The sequence below is a fragment of the Diabrotica virgifera genome, chromosome 5 (assembly GCF_917563875.1).
Source record: "Diabrotica virgifera virgifera chromosome 5, PGI_DIABVI_V3a".
In the NCBI taxonomy this organism is placed as follows: domain Eukaryota; kingdom Metazoa; phylum Arthropoda; class Insecta; order Coleoptera; family Chrysomelidae; genus Diabrotica; species Diabrotica virgifera.
The window spans coordinates 200039478-200066241 of NC_065447.1; the positions used below are offsets into that span (position 1 = coordinate 200039478).

Consider the following 26764-nt stretch of genomic DNA (forward strand, 5'->3'; position numbering starts at 1 on the left):
ACTAATCATGGGCGCCATGAAAATGATCTTCGATCATTTTCCCAGGTATCTTACACTGCTGTCAAATATTAAATAAGTATATTAAATCTGTAATAATGAACATAAAGGAGTAATAAAATAATTGATATACAAAATAAATAAATATTTATTAAAAATAACTACCAGATTTTTAACAATCTCTGAGTTAAGCAAGTTCATATTATGCTGTGACTCTAACATGACAAAAGTTATACAGAGGTTATATCTAAGATAACAACAATAATGTTATCTGTTACAAAATTACAGGTATTAGTACCTCTTACTTACATATAGGGTACAAAATTACATAAGTCTTCTACCAAATGGTTATAGTACGCCTGCTACGTACAACTAAAGGAAACTGACAAAGATGAAAATACTACAAATAAATAGGCCCAAGCCTCACTAAGGGAAAATACAATAATGAATAAATAAAGTTAAATATACAATTGACTAAAGTAGAAATGAAGTTGAGATAAATACCGACGATGACCTAAATTAACCGAACAAATGGAATAAAGCGAATAACAGTAAAATATTTGGGAAACAAGCAAGTAATATTACAAAATAAATTTACCCGAATTACATAAACCAATATCAAAGCAATAATAAAGTACAAAACCTAATTTTCTAGGCTTATTACCTTGTGCACAATGTAAATACCATAGATAACTTACAATAGTTTGGGAACCTAATACAATACAAATATGTCATTAAAAAAGAAAAAACCAGAGGTTAACTAAATCTGGAAAAAAACATGGTGTATTTAATCAAATGTCTGAAATATAAAAAAACCCAATAGTTGCTAAACACCTCACTGAATGTTCCCAAACGAGGTTGCGGTTGCATCCTAGAAAATGATGCACCAGGATGGTGCGACTAGGCCCAGGTGCCAAGACGAAAATTGAGCTGGAACGCTCCCATAGCTTGTTCCCAAAATTACTACCCAATGATGACTTGACTGTGGCTGTAGTGGTTTCCCAAGGTGGTCAAATAAGGTCTAGGACTTCATGGTAGGGTTTCTCCCAAATGGCTAAAAACATTCCCAGTTTTATTTCCCATTTTAAACATTAGCAAAAAGTAAAGGGAAGAAGAAATAATTGAGCAAACTTTTTAGAAGCATTAACATAGAAAAACCGATCATTAAGATGGAACAAAAACTAATCTCAGGTAACCTTGAACTATTTTGAGTGTGAACACATGAACAAATAATGATAAATGTGAAATTTGAATATGATTTATCTGAGGGAATATCTGTAAAAATATATAGAATTTATAAAAATATTGGAGGTTCAATAAATTTAAAACCTACAGAGAAATGATAATTATTTCTAATATTAATTGAGAATTGCATATGTTTGGTTATGTCTAACCAAAAAATATATTAATATATAATTTCCTTGAATGAATATTCAATAATCGAAATAATCTACATAAAATCCAAATAATGAGTTGACTAAGAAATTTAACAATGAACCTAATATCTCAAAGGTTCCATCACAAAAACCAAGGCTATACATAAAAAATTACTATGAAAAAGTAGATCTCACCGAATGATTCCTATTTAGGGTAGGTGGGGGCAAAGGTACGCATTTTCTAAATTTTCATCTCTAGTGAATCACCTAATGTTTGAATTGGCACAGAGTATAGATGAAAGTGAAATTGATCCATTTTGTAATCATATTAGGCAAATGGAAATTCTTCAATATTATTTTTGTAGTGTTGATAACTTTTTGAAAAAAAATTGTAAATGCGTACCTTTGCCCCACACAATGGGGCAAAAGTACGCACGTGCGTACTTTTGCGGATTTAAGACATTTTGCAATTGAGACAAAATTAGCTGATAGAATATCAAGCTCAACTTGATATCCACTTTGAAGATTGACTTGAAACATGCATTTGCCAAGTCTACCTCACTGGGGGCAAAGGTACGCACTGCGAACGTTTGCCCCATTTCAACGTTCGCAGTGCGTACCTTTGCCCCATTTGTGTGAGTACTTTTGCCCCATCCGGCAACCAATAATATATCTAACCTCAATATGAAACTATGCACATATGAACTTCAAACTGTTATGTAGAAGAAGACTTCTAACAGTAAACTTTCAACATGCCTAACCAATAATAATCTGAGTTTGAAAAATTAAGAATTAGAATCAATCAATTTTTAAGAAAAATTAGATCAAAAGGTACAAAAATAATTTTTACCTCATTTTTGTTGTTGTATTCGCCCTGATTGCGCCAAAGTTTCTCATCCAATGCTACTGAGTAGTACAAACATATGCCACAAGATGTTGTCGCCAACATATAAGAAGTTACTGAAAAATGTAAGTGCGTACCTTTGCCCCGTGCGTACTTTTACCCCCACCTACCCTATACTCCAACAGGAGTTGTCACCCACATGTCTCCTCACTCCAGACAATCCCTGGTGGTAACTTTTTACTTTACGTTAAATTTCTTATGTGATAAAATAAGTTGGAGGAAATCATCCGCCATTCTATATGGTATATCTATTTGACACCACAGCTCACAGTCAAGTAAAGAACGAGAGGCGTTTCTCCGCCAAGGTAAACGTCAAATTCTCTCAGAACCCGAATAATTCTCGATAGGTGGAGTACGTTCCATCACCGAGGTATGACGTCACCTCAGTGGTCCTATACGAGAATTTAAATGAGAGACCGTGGGAAAATAATAATAATAATAATTATTAAAGAGCTACTTTCGTAACGTGACCGTTACAAGTGTATTTTGAAGGATAAATACTTATTATTTACATACTATCACTGTCACTGCCAAATCTTAAAATTTGTCAGATAACTTATTCTGTTCAACCTCAAAAAATGGCTCAACATGCTGGCAAAGAACTAAAATCAAGAATTGCAACGAAATTAGAAGCTGGTTGGTCACTATCTGCCGGAGCGAGCCATTTTAACGTAAGCATAACAACCGTTTGTAATATTAATAAAAGATGGAGAGAACAAGAAACTCTCGAAAGAAAGCAAGGTTTGGGAAGAGCCCTCTGAAGAAGACAATTTCATAGTAAATTTCACGCAGATGGACCGAAGAATACAAGCTGTTATCACTGCTGATGGAGATATTACAAAATAATAATTTTATTTTTACATACCTAAATTTAGTATAGTTTTGGTCTTCCAGACCGTCGCTTTCTTTCGAGAGTTTCTTGTTCCCTCCATTTTTTATTAATAGAAAAACTGTGGTTCTGCTTACGTTAAAATGGTCTGCTGCCTCTGATAGTGCCCAGTTATCTTTTAATTTGGATACAATTATTGCTTTAATGTACATATTGTTGAGGTAAGTCGTTTGTTTTATTCCTTAATAATAAAAAAAATGAAAAAAACAACAACCCTATTTTATGAAAAACTATCATTTGTATACTCTTTATAAAATGCAGAAATTCAAAATAGTATAAAAATTTAGACCTTAATAATTATTACAATTAATGAATAATTAACATATGTAATCAGTTATTTGTTTGTTTCTTTTAACTGACTTCGACAGTCTGTCATAATAAATATAATATAATGTTAGACCAATCAAGTATGTACACTGCTCAAAATAATCAAATCTTACTAAGATTCGTATCAGTTTTTTTAGGAACCAGCTGTACAAGAACTGCGCCAATTTCTGCGCAAAGAGCAAAAACGTAAAACCTGCTGGTAAAACATCTAAATTCTAATATTCTAAATGTCATGTCATAATGGCGGCTGAAACTGAGATCATATGATATATGTCTTGATTATTTATTTGTGTTTTTGTAGGTATTATTTATAAATCTTTTATTGATAATTGGATGGACTACTGTTCTACTAATAACCATATATTTAGCTCCTAGTAAAGTTCAAACTATAACTTTGGGTTTCATGTTGCATAATTTTTTAATAGAGGAAAATACAATAGTTCCTAATTTAGATCAAACTGAAGATAATTCTAATGCAAATATTCTAGCACAAATATCAAAACAAAATAAAAAACACAAATAATCAACAGTCAACGTAAAAATTCTGGTTAACATTAAAATGTTATGTTTTTAAAAGTTTACAAATTTTATAAAATCCCTAAAATCAGCTGTAGACGCAGTACTACCATACCAATGTAACGTGACACAGAGTGGCAATTTCATACAATGTTCGATACAAGAACTTGCATAGTGTCATACAGGGCACAAATGTACGTACAATAAACGGTAGAAGAAAATGTATACAACTTCTGATATCATAAACGATATCAGAAACGATACAAGAAAATGAATAGTGTCATACAGTCTTAATGCTTTACTATTGCACGATGTCCCTGTTAACGCAATGCAGTTCCTCGAAGCGCAAGCCGTCTAAAACGCCGTCTACACTCTTGCCGAAGTCGATCGAAGTTCAACAAGTACGAGAGAGTAGACAGCCACCTTGTGCTACTTTGATGCGCCTCGGTCTACTTCCATTCGGCGGCGGTCTCTGCGATCAAGTCAAAGGAACGAAGTCCTTATCACACGGCGTGAATGTGTTCTTCGCGAAGTAGATCGAGTGTGTAGTGAGTTACTTCGGACTTTGGTCAACTTTGGCGAAGTAACTTCGCCGATAGTATGGTGGGCGCTTTAGTTTAGTTCTATTATACCAAATTTATCATAACTAAACGACTATTTTGAAAATAGTAAGAGTAACTTTGGAAAAATGGAAAAAAAAGACAAGGATAGTACTGAAGGGAATACCACGACTTGTGAGGGAAAACGGAATCTTCAGAAGTCGATAGAACAACGAGATTGATCAACTTTATAAGGAATCACCTCTGTCAGACTTCATTAGAATGCAAAGATAGCCATGGGTCGGATATGTGGTAAAACTGGGAGAGGATAAGCTACGAAAAAAAGCACTGAAAGCTAGAATGCAGGGAAATAGACCCGTTGAAAAGACAAGAAACCGCTGGGAAGACACAGTAAGCAACGACGCAAAAGCACTTTTAGGAATCTGTGTATGGAGAAAAGTAGCGACCAGTAGTGGAGTCAAAAAATAAAGAGGACCAAGCTCAATTTGGGCTGTAGCGACGTAGAAGAAAAAGAAGAGCAACATTGATTCACATATTTGCATATTTAGATATATATTCGACTTAGGGTTTGATTTAAAACAACATAGCTACCATAAATCTTACGTGATTTTTCTTTTTATGGCAATACCATTATGTTGCTCAAGTTTTCTTTAACTATTCGTCTTTATATCCGGATCCTGCTTAATTAAAGAATAGCATGCATATGGTATTGGTTTTTTACTTTGTTAAAAGATTCAATAAAGCATGTCCATTTACTGTGTGAAATATGTATAACACGTCTGAAGAGGGGAAGATAAAGATATAATACCAGTTAGAAAAGAGGAAAGCAAAGTGCGCTGTAGCTACTCCTAAGGAAAATCGTGTACACAGTTACATGAAGAGTTGGAAACACCTAAGGGGATGAAAGGGTTCTACAGCACCGGTTAGGGATACGTCATTAAAGAACTTGAATAACGTACAGTAAATTAAGAGTGCGGGTGGAAGACTGTTAAGATCCGATCTTGAAATATAGTAATGATGGTATGAGTACTTTAGAAAGATACTAAACTAAGAAGACGAGAGAAGAGACAGAGAATGCGAGAGAGATAGCTAGAGATGAAGTTGTGGAGACGTGAAATATGATGAAGAATGATAAGGCAGTAGGACCGGATTGAATACCTACATAGGTTTAGAGGGCTTTTGGAGAGAAAGTGGTTGATTTTTTGTAGCAAACGATAAGTAAGATATGTAAGGATGAGAAGATGACCAACTTAGGCCTGTATGAACTATAAAAGGATAATAGGCGAGCAGCACACCCCTAATTTGAGGCTTAGAAATTGAAAAAGTAACCAGAAAAAGTATCCAGTAACCAGGACTAATATAATTGGCCAATATAATTAAAAGTGCGAATAAAGTTGCAGAGCGTAGAAATAGGTGTCGCTTTGCCGAACTTGCACGGTCCCAATATCCCTAACTTTTGACAAGCCATTTATAAATATCTCAAAAGGGCTGGAAATCTACAGATATAAATCCATCCGAGTAATACTAAGTAATCTAAAAAAAAATAATGAAATATTCTATATTTCATTACAAGGAGGTATTCCACCCTGTATGTATGTATAATAATAGAAATAGACGAAGCAACGAAGCAATAAAAAGCCCAAAACCTAGGAATTTTTTGCAGTAAGATGAATCGTCATGCAACTTTTTGCATTTGATTCATGAGAGTGTCAGGTAACTTTGTAAACTAAATTCATCTAGGGAAAAAAATTTTGTGCATAAGAAAATGTATTTTAAAAGTGCATCTCGAAGAGGTGAAAATGAAAAATTTAGAACTTATGAAAAATTGACGGAAATGAGTTGAATTGTTATACTCGGGGGTATTGAGGATCGCTGAGCACGAATTTCATATCGGCGATGGTCTTCAAGTTACCTGGTGCCCACGGTGGAACTCGTCGCCTAGAGTTTTATGTTATAATCATTAAAAATTAGTCAATATCCATTAGTCGGGGGCTTTTTGGGTCGCCGGTCACGAATTTAATGTTGGCGATGGCATCCAAGATACCTGGTGCCCAGGGTGGAACTCGTCGCCTAGAGTTTTTAGTTATAATTATCAAAAATCAGCCAAAACTATTTACCTGGTGTTTTGGGGGTCGCTGAGTACGAATTTAATGTCGACGATGGTCTCCAAGGTACCTGGTGCCCAGTGTGGAACTCGTCGCCTGGAGTTTTATGTTATAATAATTAAAAATCGGTCAATATCCATTACACAGCGGTTTTTGGGTCGCTGACTACGAATTTAATGTCGGCGATGGTCTCCAAGATACCTGGTGCCTAAAGTGGAATTGGTCGCCAGGAGTTTTTAGTTATAATTATTCAAAATTAGTCAAAAACTATTACCCTGGTGGTTTTGAGGGTCCCTGAGTAAGAATTTCATGTCGGCGATGGTGCCCAAGTTACCTGGTGCCAAGGGTTGGAACTCGTTGCCTAGCGTTTTATGTTATAACCATTCAAAATCAGTCAATAACCATTACTCGGGGGGTTTTGGAGTCGCTAAACAAAATTTAATGTTGGCGGTGGTCTCCAAGGTACCTGGTTCCCAGGGTGTAAGACGTCGCCTGGAGTTTTATGTCATGATTATTCAAAATCAGTGAAAAACCAATATTCTGGGGGTTTTAGGGGTTGCTTAGTACGAATTTCATGTCAGCGATGGTCTCCAAGTAACCTGGTGCGCAGGGTGAAACTCGTCGCCTAGAGTTTTATGTTGTAACCATTCAAAACCAGTCAATAACCATTACTCGGGGGGTTTTTGGGGTCTCTGAGTACGAATTTCATGTCGGCGATGGTCTCCAAAGTACCTGGTGCCTAGGGAGAAACTCGTCGCCTGCAGTTTTATGTTATATTCATTCAAAATAAGTTAATATCCATTACTTCGGTGTTTTGGGGGTCGCTAAATGTATTTTTCATTAACAATTTTTCTTAAAACACTTTTATATTATATCCTAAAAAATTACATATTTAAAAATTATTTTAAAATTTTGTCGCTTTTAAAGCAGTTGTTAAATTTTGACACTAATGACATTTATGAAATTTTGACATAATTGGCATTTCAAGGGTAATTAAGTTATATCAGCGATTTTTTTGTGTTTTCTGCAGTATTATTTTAATTTTTAGATATCTACTCTGCTTTTATATAAAAAACAGTGGTTTTTAGAACTCGTTCGCGACGTATCAGTATAATATAATGTTGATGGATTACCGTCGAAGGCCAATATGCTCAACCACAAAAAGAAGATTTATATGGTGATTTTTCTATTGACTTTCTTGGGTGTGAATCTGTCATTTTATTTTACTGCTCATGGTTTAAAAACAAAGCATAGTATATATGTGAATACCTCCAAGCCACAGTTTTTTTGCTTATACGAATCAGTTAGTTCACTCTAGTTTTTATGCGGTTCCTGCGCGTGCAGAAACTCCTAGCAGACTGCGTAGTAGACTAGGAGGAAAATGTTGCTGTTGCCAGATTTAAAATATTCCGATAAAGAATATTCCAAAATTATAATAAAATAATTATGATTATCGATTTTTTTCAAAAATCTGAAAATTAAATTCATAAATGGTAAAATCCTTTACGTACACACTTGTATAAAATTTGAAAAATATAATTATTGATTGAATGTATTCAAACAAATTAATCACAAGTAACTATTTAAATTGGTGACATTTGGCAACAGTGAGTAGATCTGGTTTATTTATGTATGTTTATTCCAAACATAACCTTATAAACAAACAGTTGTTTATTTAGAGTTATTTATTATTGTTTTCTCATATTTTGCAATTGTTAAGTTGGTTTACTTCGAATTTAATATGCATTACTGTGGTATTTCTCCAGTTTTCTAAGAAGGTTGGTGATTTTGAATTGGGATTATGATGAATTTAACCCAAAGGCAATGTGTGTTTATTTATGTGGCAAAATTCCAGGCACCATAAAAATTTGAGTTTCTTCCTGTTGCCCATGGATGAAAATCGGTAAGAACGTAAATTCTATTTTAATATCATTGACATCATTTTTGACGTGCTGTCGTTTTAGGTTTGCAGAATGAAAAGAAATTGTTCAATGTGATAAACTTTCTATGAACAGTCCTCAATATTGTTACATTAACTTTTAAATATGCACTTTACATCTTGAGGAGCAGGCCTTTGCAGAAATACTGAAAAACGGGTTGCAAAACAACGCAAAATAAAATAAACGAAATATGTCTTGAGATTAAACATTCAAGTTGAAGGTGTGTTCTTCCTTAAACTGGAATGATCATTTTGTAATTCTGTAGGCACATCTATTGAGAAGTTACAACCAGTGGCAAAGTGCCTTAAGGGAATCTATGACATATATAATTGAAGGTATGAGTATATGTTTCAAATTAATTGTTGGATGATTCTGAGAAAGTGTAAATTTTTTTCATGAATTTGGTACATAACTGTCTTTATCTAAACTCTAAAAACCATTGACATCTGTTTTGAAAAACCATGTTCCTAGAAACCATTGATAACAAATAGACTGTTACCTCTGCATTCGTTGTATCATCTTACTACCCTATCCATAGTGAGTCTAATTTTTAAATCTATAATAATTGTTTACGTTCTGGTTTCATAAAGATGCTTCAAAAATCTATATGGGTCTTACTAGGCAGCACAGCCATGCCTTTAATAGCTTTTCCAATTATATTTTCAATATGCTTATTCTAGTTAAGATTGCGGGATAAAAAGACCACTAAATATTTGAGTTCATTTTTAGGTATCAGCATTGGATCTACAGCCCATGGTGGGTCTTGGCCTGTTCCAGAATCAGCTTCCACTCTTTCCTATCCTTTGCTTGGCTTTCCAATTTCTCACTCGAGCATGAATTTTTGGTATATATGGGATTATATTGTGATAACGACCAGATCTATGAAAGAATAGTATGTTGTTAAAGAAGATTGTGGTGACACTATTCATGAATATCTGATAATATTGGTTAATGTGAATGAATGGAGTCCAAAATGGGGTTTAGGCTGTTATATAAAACTAGGTCATTAGCATATGGAAGTAGGGCGACATTATCTGGTATTAAATTATGTAAATGAGGAGAATTAAACCTAAAAAGTCTATTTATTCTGCTAATCAATATGATTTTGATATATTTTAATATAAAACATATGTTATTCTTTCTAGGGACATCTCCTCTGAAGGAATTACAATTATTTGCCAGTATGTCAAATGAATTTTCAACATCAGTCATACTTTCATGAATTTATTGATGAAAATAAAACTAGGTACATGATTTATTTACTTCCAAGGGATTCTAAGATACTATGTGTAAAAATTCAAATATGCAGTGATGAGCATGTTAATAACTGGCAAAATATGGGATATAACGCCAAAGATGGGAAACATGGGATGCATTCTGAAGTAAAAAGAGATGAAACTGAGAGAAATTATCGATATAAACATATAAATTAACATTACATTACATAGTTTCCCACCTTTAGACGAATCAGATGAGTATGAGAACTGTCACTGTGACAGGAGAATTTTATAAAATACTCCTGTCACAAAGGTGGGAAACTATGTAATGTTATCGTCGGCTAAGAGTGTTAACCTGCTAACTCCATTTTTCACTGTGAGTGATATTGGGTTAGTTTCTAGGTCTGTGTACCTTCATACCATGTCCCACAAGCCCGCTGGTTCCACTGTAGTTTAGAGATAGCTATTTCTAAACTACATTGGTGTCGGCGGGTTTGTGGGGTGGTGTATGAAAATACACAGACCCAGAAACTAGCCCAATATCACTGAAAGTGAAAAATGGAGTTAGCAGGTTAAAACTCTTATCCAAGGTTATGTTAATTTATTCGTTTATAACGATAAGTTCCACTTCTACCAGTTTCATCTCTTTTTATCTCACAAGTTAATATGTTTTCCATCTTTTGCGTTATTTTGCCGGTCATTAGTTTGAGTGCTCATTACTGTATATTTACGATTCTGTGATTTCTCAATATGATGCTGAGTAGGTATAGATGAGCATCTACAACCCTTTCAAAACAGAAATTTATAAGTTCATTTTATGTACCTATTAAACTTTATTTTAAGGATGAAATTGAAATGCTTGTAGGGAATATATCTGTAAAAATAGAATTGGTATTATAAAATTGAAATTCTCAAAATATAATTCATAATTCGAATGTATTATTATTTTTTTCCTCTATAGAAAAGTCCTCTTATTAGTTTTCTCATTAGCCCTTTTGACAAGACATCAGTACTTCGTTTTTTAGATTTCTCACAAGGATTCAGATCCGGAAGATCCTGCGTAGACGCCAGTACTTACTTAATTACTTATTCCTCTTCACTCCATGCGGAGCATAGGGCGTCAACTGTCTGCCTCCATTCTATCTTATCCTTTGCACTGATCTTTATTTCTGTCCAGGTTTTCCCAATGGGGCTTTTCATTCACAGTCATTTGTTTCAAGCTTCTGTCATATGTCTTATAATCCGTGTATATTCATAGATATAACAGAATAGATTAGGCCAGTTCGAAAAATAGCGTAACGCGGAACAGTTTGGGTCGGTGGTCTATCTTTCTCTCTCTACTGGCGCTCAGCTTTCTCTCTCTAGCATATGATGGCTGCCGCCTCTGTGTAACTGTCGTTCCATTACTCCCACCTCTTGGTAGATACGCTCACACTCGCACGACAGACAAAGATAGCTAGACCACCGTACTTGACCCCGATGCATTGAGTGGCATATGACTAGCCTGATCTATTGTTGACATATCTCTGTGTATATTAGTATCATACGCAGATTATACAACATATGGCAGCAGCTCGAAGCAAATGACAATCAATGGAAAGCCCTATAGCATTAATTTCTTTTTCAACACTTCTTTTCCACATTTCTACGGGTCTACCTGGTCTTCTCTTTCCATGTGGTGTATATTCTAGGGCTTGCCTCGCTATGTCTGTGTCAGGTCTCCTTAGTGTGTGCTCCATCCAACTCCATTTCCTTTTGCATATTATCTTAGATATACATAGGTTTCTGGTTAGTTCTTGTCCATAGCTCTATACGGTTTCGCCAGTAAATGTTAAGAATCTTCCTTAGGCATTTATTTATGGATACCTGCATCTGTCTAATACATTTTCTTGACACTTTCCAAGTTTCTGCTCCATATAGTAATACAGTCTTCACGTTGCTGTTAAATAGTCTTTCGGTTTTAATTGTCATCTGATGTGAAGACCACATTTTCCTTAGCATATTGAATGCGTTTGTAGCGTAGACGCCAGTATTGTACTATTTATTTCTGTACTAAGACAAATCACAGAAAAGGCCATCGAGTACCATAAACCAGCATATCTATGTTTTACCTGACAAAGGCTTTCGATCGCATGCAAGTCGAAGACGTCTTACACTTACTGTATAGAAGAGACATGCCAATCAATATTATACGAACCATCGAAAACATCTATTTCCATAATCGAATACAGGCAAAGATAAATGGAAAACTAACACAGTTTATACCAGTACAAAGCCGAGTCAGACAAGGGAACCCGTTAAGCCCACTGCTCTTTAATGTATCTAATAATGGACGAAATAATAGAAGCAGTATGTAAAGATCATGGTTACAGAATGGGGAACAAAAAACTCCAAATATTAGGTTATGCAAACGACGCCGCATTAATCGCCAAGACAGAAGACAATCTCCAAAGATTAACACCCATCTTCAATACAACAGCCAAGAAATACAATATGAATATGATAATATCAGCAGAAAAAACACATGTATGACATCTAAATACCCACTACGAGCTAAAATCGAAATTGATGGGAAAATATTAAAGCAGGAAGCAAGGTTTAGATATCTGGAAATAGATATACCCAGTTACGGAGATGTTGAAGAGGAAGTACGACAACAAAGCTTAAAAGCAAGTAAAGCGGTGGGATCTCTTAATGACACAATCTGGAAGAACGAACACCTAAGACAAGACACAAAAGCAAGAATCTATAAGCTTGGATTATAAGCTTTCATCCGACACCTCATTTGTCATTCTATCTGGTTTAATGACTGAGGAGTTGTGTTTACGGACAGACGGACGTATATAATTCAACGCTTTCACATTTTTTTCAAAACTGAGTGAAAACAATATTTCTTTAGAAATCCATAAATATATTCGCTAATAATGAAACTAATTTGCAGTGGTTATAGCCAACCTTCATTAGTGGAGTCGGCATTAGAAGAAGAAGACCAATGAAGATAAAGTAGAGCCCATTGTTAGACCAAAATTTTGTTTATATAGAAAAAATATTTAGTTGAAAATAGTAAGTACATAATCTCAATGAATCCATTAAAGCTGATGCATTTAGTCTTCAGAACAACAATAATAATTATTTATGAAACTATCGATAAATTGTCAAGAGCTTCGTAAACGTTAATTGTAGAAAAGTATTCGAAAAATCTATTTCAAATTTGTCCTATTTATTTTCGAGCAGTGTATCAAAAATAATGTTGAGCAGTATAACACACGCTGTTATGCGCTTGCGTCCGGCTGCAAGGTCTCGATGCGCAGTGGGAAAAATGGAACATTTTTTCATAACGTACTTCACGGCAAGTGACTATACTGATTGTTGTATAAACCTATATACTGTGTCCAAGCTACACTTTTATGTAGTTCTATTCTTTTAAAAATTTTTAATTAATTATAAAAAAACATCTAGAAAGTGATACCGTAGTTAAAGCAAAGTAAGTTTTTAATATTGGTGTTTTAAAAAAGTCATATATTTTATACTTATTAGTTTTGTTAATTACAGAATAAATAATAATATTATAATATAAAGCCGTTTAAGATTGGTATTAAAGGAATTTTCATTATCTACAGTCTATAGCTGCGCTGTTTTATAATTTTGGATTTCGAAATGGCTGAAGAGAGAAATTTGTGTAACTTCAAGTAAGTAAATATATTTTTTTTATTTTATTTTACTTTTTTATTAAATTTTTCAGTATATTATACAAATAAATTGATTATGAATACGTGCACTAACATTTAATTTAACATGTATTTTTTAGATTATTGTATACCTACCTTGAAGACCATCGCCAACATGAAATTGGTGCCCAGCGACCCCTAAAACCTTCATAGTAATGGTTATTGACTGATTTTGTATGATTACACCATAAAACTCCAGGCGACGAGTTCCACCCTGGGCACCAGGTACCTTGGAGATCATCACCTTCATGAAATTTATGTTCAGCGACCCCCAAAACTCCCCGAGTAATGGTTTTAAATGATTTGTAATAATTATAACATAAAACTCCAGGCAACGAGTTCCACTTTGGACACCAGGTACCTGGGTGACCATCGAACACATGAAATTATTGTTCAGCGGCCCCCAAAATCTTCATAGTAATGGTTATTGACTGATTTTGAATGATTAAAACATAAAACTCCAGGCGACGAGTTCCACCCTGGGCACCAAGTACACAGGAGACCATCGCCGACATGAAATTCGTGCTTAGCGACCCCCAAAACTCCCGCGTAATGGTTTTAAATGATTTGGAATAATTATAGCATAATACTCCAGACGATGGGCTCCACACTGGGCAAGAGGTATCTTGGAGACCATCGACCACATGAAACTCTTATTCAGCGACCCCCAAAACCCCCCGCGTAATGTTTTTAAATGATTTGGAATAATTATAACATAATACTCCAGACGACGAGTTCCACCGTGGGCCCCAGGTATCTTGGAGACCATCGTCAACACTAAATTCGTGGCCGGCGACCCCAAAAACCCCCCGAGTAATGAATATTGACTTATTTTTAATGATTATAACGTAAAGTTCTAGGCAACGAAATCCACCGTGGGCACCAGGTACCTTGGAGACCATCGCCGATATGAAATTCTTGCTCAGCGATCCCCAAAACACCCGATTATAAAAATTCAACTCATTTCCATCAATATTGCACGAGTTCTAATTTTTTCATTTTCACCATTTCGAGACGCAATTTGAAAATGCATTTTCTTATGCACAAAAATTTTTGCCCTAGATGAATTTAGTTCACAAAGTTGCCTGTCACTCTCTCTAATCGAATGCAAAAAGTTGCATGACGATTCATCTTACTGCACAAAATTCCTAGGTTTATTGCTTCGTTTCTTCGTCTAAAATTACCTGTTTAACATTTAACATTTAAATAAAGTCGGAAAAATGAAAGAATAGGACTTTTCATCGATTGTCATTTGTTTCGAGCTTCTGTCATGTGTCACATAATATTAATATATCTACGTCATACGTCTTCAGTTTGTATCATTGGTAATACAAATAACGTACGACGTAGATATATTAATATTATGTGACACATGACAGAAGCTCGAAACAAATGACTGTGAATGAAAAGCCCGCTTCGCTGGTGGCGCTCCTGGCGGATTACTAATTCAACTTTCACTGGTAATTTTTAAATTTATTATTTAATTGTAATCGCTTAATATTTACAACGCAAAAAATTAATTAAATTGTAATCGATTTTTTTAAGATTTTGCTAATCATTTTGACGTTCTATTGATAAAATATGAACTTCTTACTTCGGATACTTTCACAATTATCGTGTAGATGGCGCTAAGAATAATTTATAATTACATATTACGGAACATTAAAAAAACTTAAATTCAGTATTTAAATCGTAAGTATATTTAAGGTAAAAATATATACCAAAGCTTTGACCAACTAATATTTTTTATAATTAACGTTTTTACTTTTAATTTTAAATTAATCACTTTGATATTTATGTCAAATTTCCGGTAAACGTTTACAGACTTGCCACTACTGGCGCTCACGAATTTGTAAATATCCCCTCTACGTACGAGCTCACAGCGTATACGCTTTTTAAGCTAGCACTTTTTAATGGAGAAAAAGTATTAAATTAGCGACCGTCATCTTTTCGACAAAATTAATTTTTGAAGTGAAAACTTTTTTAGGGACGTTGTGCACTTTTGGACGGGGAAAAGGTATTAAATTACGAACGTCTTCGCGACCGCCGTGTCACCCTTTCGACGAAATAAATTTTGGAAGTGAAAACTTCTCTAGGGACGTTGTGCACTTTTGGATAGGTAAAATGTATTAAAGTAGCGACCGTCATCTCTTCGAATAAGTAAATTTTTGAAGTGAAAACTTCTTTAAGGACGTTGTGAAGTTTTGGATGGGGAAACACTATTAAATTAGCGACCGTCATCTCTTCGACCAAATAAATTTTTGAAGTGAAAACTTCTTTAGGGACGTTGTGCACTTTTGGATGGGAAAAAAGTATTAAATTAGCGACCGTCATCTTTTCGAAGAAATAAATTTTTGAAGTGAAAATTGTTTTAGTTGTAAACTCTTGGATGGAGAAAACGTATTAAATTAGCGACCGTCATCGCGACCGTAATCTCTTCAAAGAAATAATTTTTTGAAGCGAAAAGTTCTTTAGGCACGTTGTACACTTTTGGATGGGTAAAATGTATTAAATTAGCGACCGTCATCTTTCCGAAGAAATAAATTTTGAAGTAAAATTTTTTTTAGTTGTACACTTGGATGGGGAAAACGTATTAAATTAGCGACCGTCATCGCGACCGTCATCTCTTCGACCAAATAATTTTTTGAAGTCAAAACTTCTTTAAGCACGTTGTACACTTTTAGATGGGTAAAATCTATTAAATTAGCGACCGTCGTCTTTTGGAAGAAGAATATTTTTGAAGTGAAAACTTCGTTAGGGACGTTACCTCTTGTTGCTCTACTACTGTTGCCTCTTAACATATTTCTTAAACAATTCATATTGTCAAATTGACGTATATTTTGGCCATTGAAGAAAATGGGATTTCCAAAATTTTGTGTTATAAATTGTAAAAATTACATCTTGCTCCACAATTTTGATAATGCAATTATTAAAATGAATTTAATTTTATTGTATTTTGCTTGTATAGAATTTTTACTACAAAAGCGATATTACGTAGGTCAAAATTTTTGACGTAAGAGAAGTGTCAAAACATTAGAATGTGACTTTTCATTATTGCCATGTTTGTAGTAAAAATACTATAGTACTACATTTTAATAATTAATTTTATTTACTACCTAGCTACTCTAAATTCACAATCAAGATGCAGTAAAAATAAACAAACCAGGACAAGTTAAATGTTACAAGGAGAAATCCCGAATCATAATTTAAAATGGATAAACTTTGTAAAATCATAATTTGGGATTAACAATGTACATATATTGTAAATTATGATTTGGGAGTGCTCCTAGTAGCATTTAACCTGTCTTGGTTTGTTTGTTTCTACTGCATCTTGATTGTGAATTTAGAGTACAATGTTTACCTTTTAATAACATCCCAGATATCACATGACATCCCGAGGACGTCCGTTTCAGTTCCCAATTAAGTCCGAATGTACGGGGACCTCAATCGGACGTTTCCAGGAATTACAAATCCAGACGTCCCCAGGAAGTACGAATACGGACGTCCCCAGGACGTCTGTTTCAGGTCCCTCTAAGTCAGAATGTAATGGGACCTTAATCGGACGTCCCCAGGAAGTACGATTACGGACGTCCCTAGGAATTACGAATCCAGACCAGTTCAGGAATGGATCTAATAACCTTCAGTTATTTGGCATTTGCAGTGTTGCCATACTTTATTTGTTTGATTCTTGTATAATTCCAATCAAGGGTATAATATACAAGAATAATAAGATTGTATAAAAACTTTTAATATATAGAGATATATTTATAGTCTAAACAAAATTTATACAGTTTATCTTCATTTATCAGTTGATCTTCCTTTTTATAAGAGTATTAGTTAAGTTTGAATATAATCTACTGAATAATTTAAATTTCAATTAATGTTTTAATAGTAATCATTAATAAAAATAATTTAAATTACCTTTTTATTTAAAAACATTTATACAGTTGATCTTTATTTATCTTTTTTGTAACAATTTTAATTAACTTTGATTTAAAATGCCTCTTTTGAGTTTTTTCTATCCAGTATTTACACTGATATTGTACTGTTTACTTTTCCAAACTTTATTTTTTTGGTGCTTCAAAACTGTTGAAGCAGCTATTTTTAAATGTAACTTTATGTGATGTGGTTATGTTTGTGAAAAAATTGAGGATACGGCAACGGTGTCATATTATGTCAAGCATAGAACCCTGCCTGGCCAATCATAGGATAGTGGTTAGATTAACCGTTATAGAAGGAAATGTTAGCACAAAAGATTAACTTTCTATGCAAACAGAGGAAGATACAGCTAGATACAATACTTCAGCAAGAACCCGATCAGCCATGGCATAAGTTTTTTTATATAAGGTAGGAACTTAAGTACATATATTCTTTTATCTACGATTGTAGGTAAAAGAATTATCAAAATTTGGAGGAGCAAGCAAAGAAGAACATAAAAAGACGTCTTATTGTTTGTTAAATTTTAATAAAAATTTGTTTGATATTATATAGGTATAATATGTGTTTTTTCATTTTAAATGCAGATTTCATCTTTAAAAATTATAAGTAAATTTATATAAAATAATTTTAGACTTTTTCAACATTGTTTAATAGTAATTAAACTCCATGTTTAAAATTTCTGAAAACATTTTACATATTGCCCTAAAAAGGTTTGGTCGGAGGTTCCAAGGAGGTTTTGGACGACCGTCCCAAGGAGGTTTTAGTCGGACATCCCCAGGAGAGTTCGGTCGGACGTCCTGGGCACGGATGATATTGTAACATCGGACGTCCTGGGTACGTCCCGAGGATGTCCCAGGACCTGAAACGTACGTCCTCAGGACGTACGGTTGTCCTAGTGGTACATCCCGCGTACGTCCCAGGGAAGTACTTGTGCTGTTTGGGATAACTTAATCTTACTTCTTCTTCTTATTTTTTTGAGCTATGGCCTTGAAAATAATTATCCAGTAACCAGGACTTAATTTGCCAATATAATTATTAAAAGTGCTAAAAATGTTGCTGAGCTATGAAATGAGGTGTCGCTATTCCGAACTTGCACGGTCCCAATAGCATATTTAGAAGTTTCTCTGAGTACCGGATTTATTAAATATTCTAATGTTTGTGAAGCGATCTCAAATTCGATATTTGGTTGACTAAATCGTGGCCGGTCAATGCATATTATATTCTGTGGTTCATCTGTTGGTTCCGTAACAAGAAGATGAGTGGTTGATCCATCGCCCAACCCCCTTTCCAGTGGATGGTCACCGAGGGAGACGCTTAAAGGTATTGAGTAAGAAAGTGTCCTATTTTAAAAGGATGCATAAAATTACTGACAGCTAAAAACATAATAGGAAAAACACAACTACGCTTTAGTAGAAACCAGAACTGCTATATATTGCCGGTTGCGGAAAACAGTTTTCCTATAACTTTATTAGTTTTCCATTTATTTTTGAATAAAAGATATGGATATTTTTCATTTTGTTTTTAATAGTCTTACAACTTTATATTTTTATTGGGTTTTTACTTTTTTAGTTGAAACGCTGAGTAATATTTTTAATATCAATCTTGTCATAATATAGACTGTCAAATAAATAATTAGCCCTAAATTTTCAAATATAAATCTAGTAAATAATATTGGTAGAAAGGCATATCCGCAGCACCAGTCTTCATGAAAGGTGCTCCTTTATGTTTCACAACGTATTCTGTCCAATGCACAGCAGTGTCCAATGGGGGCAGCGGGCGGTCTTTGAACCGTTCAGATAAGGCAATCGCAAAGTGATCCGGACCGCATACTGCTCCCCTTATGGTTGACATATCCATTGCGCTTGTTGCCGTTCTTAGAAGATATGATTAATGAAGATATATATATATTAAATATAATTAACTTATTAGTAGAAGATATGATTAATGAACTAGAGTTGATAGTACACAATAAACTAGGAAACCCACCAACTTTTCAGAACAGAGCTGGTGCGGCTAGCAATATAGATACAACAATATCAAATGTTGCAATAGCAAACCCAATTAAGGATTGGAAAGTGATGGAGCATGCAACAATAAGTGATCACAACCTTATAACTTTCAATCTTAATAACCTGAATCCACGTAATACGGAAATATCTTCGGTGAGATACAATATAGGTAAAGCAAATTATGAACTATTAAAGTCTGAGTTTCGACCACCTTGTCTGGTACAAAGGGGATCTAATATAAATATTGCAACAAAAGAATTAACCAAACAAATTAAAAAAGCAATGGATATAGCAATACCAAAAATAAAAGAAAATAGTAAAATAAAAAACTCAGCCTGGAAGAAAAACCTCACAAGAATGAGAAGCAGAGTTAGATATGCGCGAAAGCGATATCAACGATGTGGTATCTATCTTGAGAGGCAAATCCTTCTAGGTGAGTATAGAAGACTAAAACAAAAATATAAACAAGAAATAAAAATAACAAAAGCTAAAAGTTGGGAAACCTTCGTATCAAGACACTTAGAATTAGATATGTGGGGAATACCATATAAAATAGTTTCTAAAAAAATTAGATGTCCGACAATGCTTTCTACTTAAAAAAAAAGAAGATGGAACATTTACAGAAAGTTGGGAAGAATCGGCCGAAACATTACTTAATGTATTATTACCTCCAGATAAATTAGAAGGAGAAACATTAGAACAAAGAAATATAAGAGAAGAAATGATACAAGAATACCAAATAGAAGAAGAAAGAGAAATAGAGGAATTCACAGAAGAAGAAGTATATGAAAGTATGAGAGAAATGAAAAGAAAGAAGGCACCTGGACCGGATAATATTCATGTTGAAATACTTCAAGCATTGTCGGAACAAATAATTCCAGTACTAACATCATTATATAATGAATGTCTTAGACAAAGAAGGTTTCCTAATAATTTTAAACAAGCAGAAGTTATAATAATACATAAAGGGGAAGATAAAGATCCTGCCTTACCGAAATCATATAGACCGGTATGTTTATTGAATGCAATGGGAAAATTACAAGAAAAATTACTATGTAAAAAATTAAATCAAATAAGAACAGAAATTGGATTACATCCTGGTGAGTATGGTTTTAGGAAAGGTAGATCAACAGAAGATGCAATAAATAAAGTATTTGAAATAGTAAACGAAAGCATAAAAAAGTATGTTTTAATGATCTTTATAGACGTGTCTGGGGCTTTTGACAATCTTTGGTGGCCGTCATTCTTTGAAAGACTTCGAAAAATGAGATGTCCAAAGAATCTGTACGGAAGTCTCAGAAACTACTGTCAAGACCGACATGCAAGCCTAAGCTGTCCAACAGGAAAAAAGACAAAATATATCACAAAAGGATGTCCACAAGGATCAGTTTGTGGACCTATGTTCTGGGATGTAATGCTAGAGGAACTGTTGAAACAATTGACTATAGATCCTGAAGTGCTTGGAAGCATAGCATATGCAGATGATTTGTTGTTGATCATAGATGTAAACTCAAGAAGAGAATTAGAAAATAAATCAAATGAAGTATTAATAAGAGTCAATGATTGGATGAATAAAGTAAAATTAACAATATCAGATTAAAAAAAAACATATAGTTTAATAAAAGGAAATTTAGAAAGAGATCCAATTATAAAAATTAGAGGGAAAACAATAAAAAGAAAAATGGAAACAAGATATTTAGGTATTATAATAGACGAACAAAAATTATTTACAAAACACATGAATTGTGTCTGTGAAAAGGCAACAGAGATCATGCATAGCATTGCTAGTCTAGCACAGAAGGAATATAGAATTTCGTTCCGACAGATGAGAATATACCTAAGTACAATACTTGCATCAATTGTAGGGTACGGTTCAAGTGTATGGGCACATAGATTAATAAATAAAAAAAATGCAGAAAAATTAAATAGAGCTCAGAGAGGATTTCTTGTAAGAATGACGGGAGCATTTGGAACAACTGCAACACAGGCACTCACAGTTTTAACTGGAGTAATGCCAATGCATTTAGAAACACAAAAAAGAGCATGTAATTATTGGCTAAAAAAAGAAAAATATGAAAAAATAATACAAATAATAGGATTAGATATAAGAAATAAAAGAGAATTAAAAGAAATAATAAATAGAAAAAGACAAAATGAATGGGAAAATTCAACAAAATCTAGACGTTTATACAATTTTATACCAATATTAGAAAACATTCCAAATTATTTTAATCCAAAACAAGGTTTAATACACTTTTTAACAGGACATGGACCGTACCCAACATATTTGGAAAGATTTAACTTAAAAGATGATGCATATTGTGAATGTGGAGAACTAGGTACACCAGAACACATAGTATTACATTGTGAAAATATTATAGAAAATGAAGAACATGGAGAAATGAGAAAAAGATTAGAAAGAATTGAAATAAGAGATATATTACCAAATGAAGAATATTTTGAAATATTAAACAATCTCACACAAATAATATCTAAAAAACAACAAGAAATCTATAATAATAGAAGAAGACAACCAATAATCCAACCCTGATGAAGTTGAGTAAGATAAAGTTAAAATAAATAAAATAAAATATAAATTCAAAAATAGATACATATTTACAATTATAATAATAATAATTCAATATAAATAAATAAATAAAAATAATAATTCAATACATAATTCATGAAATTAAAAAAAAACTACCAACTCTCTTCTGAAAATAGAGGGACTGTCTTTATAACTTAGAAGGGAGTTGATAGTACCAAAAATATTTTAAATGGTTTATTTAAATTTGTTTGTTAAACGTAATTAATAGATTATGGCAAATTGTTAATTGTAAAAATAGATTTAATAGTTGAGTAAAAAACGTAAAAATATAAAAAAAAATATCTGTAATCCCATCAGGAAAAAACGACCTGGATTAGTCACTAGAGGCCAGGTCATATGTATAAATAATAAATAAATAAATAAAATGTTACCGTTCTTATGCTTATTAATACATAGATTCTCAGGGTGGTTGTTTGACCACCGGGTAAGAGCCATGTCCCTGTATCTTGTCGTTACCTCTTTACTGATGAACTTAATTTCCTCCAATACTCGTAACAGAATTTCTCTACTGGTACATTTCTCTCCATCTTCACCTGCTCTAAGGATTACGCAGAATGAGCTTCCCGCTGAATTCTAAATTTGGTCCAACCATCTGGTTGGTGACGTGTTGGTCTGCTCCCCGGAACGTTTCCAGAAAGAATAATTAATCTCTCTAAATTATCTTCATCTCTGCGATCCACGTGATCATTCCTGATAATCCCTGGAATTAGTTACTTAACCGAATATTGTTCCATATTGTGTCTATAAACATTATTTTCGTCATGTGTTTATTAATCTCAAGACCAACTTTGAAAGCTGGAGCCTGACAGAAGATGCCATAAAACGGTTAGAGGCGTTTGAAATGTGGTGCTACCGACGTATGTTTAGGGTCTAATATACAGTGCTAGTCAAAAGTCCTTACCCCCTCGTATCTTTTGAACGGTTATACCTATAATAGTGAAATTTTGAGGGAGGAAATAAACGGACGTAAGCTTCTTAACCCGGCATTGGTAGCTAGGTAGATTGTTACGCGAGTGGTCGCGCGTGAGATTTTCTCTCACATATCCAAATTTTGCCTTTTTTTACAAAATAAAATTTTTAAAACAGCTCTTAAACTTTTTTATTAACTAATAATAAGAAAAAAATAATATAACATAATATAGATAATAATATAATAAAATAAAAAGAAATAATCGGAATTAAACAAATATTAATCAATCTCCGTATCTTGATAATGTACGGCACAGCACACAAATATAACAAGAATTTCAGGTTTTAAGTGCCAAAATAAAATTAATTTTTATGTACAGTTCGTAACGCGGGTGGTCGCTTGATGAGAGAATGTCTCACTTGAAGCGCGCTGATTCAACAATTGAGTGATATTAGGTCAACTGAGTCACTATCTATGCGGACGAGTCTATTAGATTGTCGAGGGAGGATAGTTAGGAGACTAGAAGGAACTACAGATCTTATAATTTCCCAGAAAAAAAATTCTGTGCAATTTTCTGAAACCGTGAGAGAAAATCTCATATAGCGACCACTGACGGGTTAACTAGTCATGACAGGTGACGTAATTGTGACAGATGACTTTACAGCGCCACTGTGACAGATAATTTTAAATGGGACCTTATGGCAAGTGATACCTCGTTTGAAAGGTATTCAAAATACCTATTCAGTCATACTAATTCTGTTTGAGTTTAAGCTAATTTTGATGAATAAATGAAATAAATATAAAATTGTAGTTTCGCATTAAGTTAATAAAATTCAAAATTCCGCATACGATTTCTTGTCAAAAAGGCTGACGTTGACGTAAAAACTACTAGAGAATTGAAAAACGTCAACTTTTTTGACAAAAAAACCATAGGCGGATATTTGAATTTTTATTAATTAAATGCGAAACTACAATATTATATTTATTTAATTTATTCACCAAAATCAAAATCAACTAAAACCCAAAAAAATTAGTATGACTGAATAGGTATTTTGAATACCTTTCAAACGAGGTACCACTTGCCATAAGGTCCCATTTAAAATTATTGGTCACAGTGGCCCTGTAACGTTATCTGTCACTATTAAGTCACCTGTCATGACTAGTTAAGAAGCTTACGTCCGTTTATTTCCTCCCTCCAAATTTCACTATTATAGGTATAACCGTTCAAAAGATACGAGGGGGTACGGACTTTTGACTAGCACTGTGTATACCACACAACTAATATAACTATTCTCCAGAGGCTAAGAAAAGACAAATAAATAATTAACACCGAAAAGAACAGAAAATTGGCTTACTTCGGCCACATTATGCGTAATGAAAAATACCGACTGCTACAGTTGATTCTACAAGGCAAGATTGAGGGCAGGAGAGGCCCTGGACGTAGACGTATATCCTGGCTGGCCAATCTTAGGAAGTGTACTGGTCTAACGTCAACTGATCTATTTCGTGCTGCCGTAAATAGAATAAGATGGGTCAATGTGGTCGCCAACATCTCCAGAAAATAGGCACTTTTAGAAGAAGACCAACTTTAATACTTTTTTAACTTAACTCTTTGCAGGAGATCTAGAATTTCATGTTTATTTACTTCAAGAGTATTTAGGTCAAGACTTAAACAGTGACACTCCAATTAGTCTAGTGTCATCAACAAATTTTAAATTATAGCTTTTTTACTTTCTACCGTTATTCCACCTACCCATCCTTCTAAAGCCATCCTCATGACATATTCACCATAAATATTGACTAAGTAAGATGATAATACACAACCTTTCATAGCCTCTCTCTCTGCTTGGAATTGCTTTAAAAAAACTCGAATATTGTCGTACTTCTACGATATTGGACTGGTAAAGATTTTTAATAAGTGTCACATGTTGAGTATTTGCTCACGTGTGCTTTTTCCCTTTACAAACCCCGCTTGTTTCTGCGATATTTGATAATGTAGGTAGGTTTTTGATGACAATCTCTAATTAGATATTTGGTTGCCTATGACGTTGCCGGTCAATATATAGATATTTCTTTTTTTTCGGTAATGCAATTTTCTTATATATTTACGTATCGCCTAACTGTCTTTTAGGAGAAATATTATTTTGTTCTCAGAAGCCCTGAACCTGTTTTCCATCGGAACTAGTTACCAGGGTCTTTCACAGAGTTTTTGAGGTTACCGGGATGAGACGCTGAGAGAATCCGAATAGGGATGTTCACTAATTTTTAAATATAGTTAAATTCAATAGATTACAAGGTATATAAAAACATAAAAATCATAAAACTGTTTAAAAATGTATATTTTTTAAGATAAATGAGTTCATAATGTTGATTTTCTTGGAGGCTAGAAAAACGGTACCCTGCAGCGAGGCTACGGTCTGTGACGTCAGCAGTCGTAACGTCTTTGATCGACGACTAGTTTTGTATACTTATTTACTCAGTGTATTTGAATGTGCGCAGTTTTTTACGTATTTAATTATTAAAAATAAAGCCAAATAAGTGGTGTTTTGTTCCTGGGTGTGTAAATACATCAAAAAACAGTTCTGACAAGATTTTTATTACCGTTCCAGCCAATTTAAAACAGAAAAAGAAATGGTTTGTTGCAGCTAGAACTTAAAATAACTAACTTAAAGAACTAACTTAATAAAATAAACATTATAGAAGTTTTCCAGAGACTTTCGGCCCTTGGTAATAATGTAATTGTTCTTTCTGCATTTACATTTTTCAAAAATACTTATTAGTTTTCTCAGGATTCGAAAAAAAAATGAATGAATTTAAATAGCATTTGACCAAGATTTTGCACCTACCCCCTTAAAGAGTAAATGAAAAAGTTTCGGTACCTCAAATTTGTATTCCTTAAACTGGGATATTCCTAAAAACGGGATTCTAATAATACATACAGTAAAAGTAAACCTTGAAATAACTACATGTGGATGTAGGTATAACTTTATATTATATTAAAATCATTAATAACTTAGTGAAAAGATTGGTTGAAATGAAAATGTATAATACCCAAGTTCAAAAATATTTTTTACCTTGGAACAGTTGTCAACTCGAAATACGAAACAACCGAAATAAGATCTAGAGTTGAAAAGGACATAGCAACTTAACAACATGCATGAGAAATATTTTCACCCATTGCGACATATCTCTCCCACTAAAAATGCGGCTGCTAAAATGTTATTATTTCCGGTCTTGCTATATGGCGCAGAGGCCTGGACAATAATGGAAATATTAATGAAAAAGCTAGAGGCATTCGAGATGTGGGTGTACCCACGTATCCTCAAAATATCCTGGGCGACCCACACCAAAGTACAGGTATTGTGTCGAATGGGAAAACAAAAAGAAATCTCTTTTACAATTAAGAAACGAAATCTTAAATATTTCGGTCATATCATGAGGCATGATAAATATCGTATAATGCAACTGATAACGCAAGGTAAAATAGAGAGCAAACGCGGACCCGGAAGAAAAGACACTCATGACTTAAAAACTTACGCCAATGATTTGGACAAAAATCGATGGAGTTATTCAGAAACGCCTCAAATGAAATTAAAATTGCCATGATGATAGCCAACGTCCACAACGGACAAGGCACATGAAGAAGAATAAAAATATTTTTAATATACCTAACCAAGGTAAAGTAATAACCAGCCAATGTACAGTAGGAAAAATGAAAGAATACCCATGAACGAACATA

General features: G+C 33.7%; 1 protein-coding gene and 1 long non-coding RNA gene across 2 annotated transcripts in view; one reads left to right on the forward strand and one right to left on the reverse strand.

Moving 5' to 3' along the window:
- Window positions 1-26764, reverse strand: part of LOC114326217 (UDP-glycosyltransferase UGT5-like) — a 203223-nt gene that overhangs the window by 30061 nt on the left and 146398 nt on the right. The window lies entirely within an intron of this gene.
- On the forward strand, window positions 8334-9872 carry LOC126884560 (uncharacterized). Its single transcript, XR_007698091.1, has 3 exons — window positions 8334-8577; window positions 8639-8949; window positions 9760-9872. It is a non-coding gene; the product is annotated as an uncharacterized LOC126884560 (long non-coding RNA).